We start from the raw sequence: 888 nt of genomic DNA, 5'->3' as shown, positions 1-888 counted from the left end.
TTCCCGCTGCATTTGTAATTTGCAACCTAGACGGTTGTGATAGGCTTTATTTAAATTTTTCTTCTACAACATTGGTTGGAGCTTCCTGAAACTAAGAGCCAGGTGAAGATGGCTTCTAACTTGTGTGGGACAGGGGGCTTCACAGCTAGAGGAAAAGGGACCTTAGGATGCTCTCATCTGGGCCATTTAATTACACTCGGTGATTTCTGCATCAAGGCTACTGCACATCTTTGGAAAGCCAGGTTTAAAAAAAAAATTACTGCATTCATTTGCTCAATAAATTGTTTCAATACTTAATTATCCTCACTTAAGAATTTGTGCATTTTTAGTTTGAATGTTCCAGATTTCAGTTTCTATTTGTTGGATTTTGCTCTGCTTTTATCTAGGTGTTTGTTTGGAGTCTTCTACTATCAAATATTTTCTCCTTAGCAAGTCTTATTGGATCATGTTTGATAAACCAAAAAAATTGACGTCTTCAAGTTTCTCTGTCAGGTTTTTTTTCTAGACAGCTAAACAATGTTGTAGTTTTCAAAACCCTATTCAAGTTTTATGGTCATTGTAAACGTGTAAATGCCAGATGGATCACCACATGATGCAGCTCGGTGGTCTCAATTCACCAGGGGCAGGTGCCCCATCTGCAGTTGGCCTTATACAGCTACATTTTCAAAAGTGCTGAGAGGGAGCGGATTCGCTGACCGTTATTTGATTAAATATCTTTTTCCTTTAAGTTTAATCTTCCCCACCCAAAAAAAGATGTACCAGAGTGTGCCACCTGCTCCATATTTTAGGAACATTTCCTCACAAGCTCAAAAAATAGCCCTTTTGATTTAATGTAACCTAAATCAAATTAGGTTTTCATAGATTTCATAGACATTAGGGCTGGAAGGG

Source organism: Gavialis gangeticus, unplaced genomic scaffold (genome assembly GCF_001723915.1).
Source record: "Gavialis gangeticus isolate Ggan-Ray unplaced genomic scaffold, GavGan_comp1, whole genome shotgun sequence".
NCBI classification, from domain to species: domain Eukaryota; kingdom Metazoa; phylum Chordata; order Crocodylia; family Gavialidae; genus Gavialis; species Gavialis gangeticus.
The sequence above is the reverse complement of the archived record's forward strand: the minus strand, read 5'-3'. Positions refer to the sequence as shown.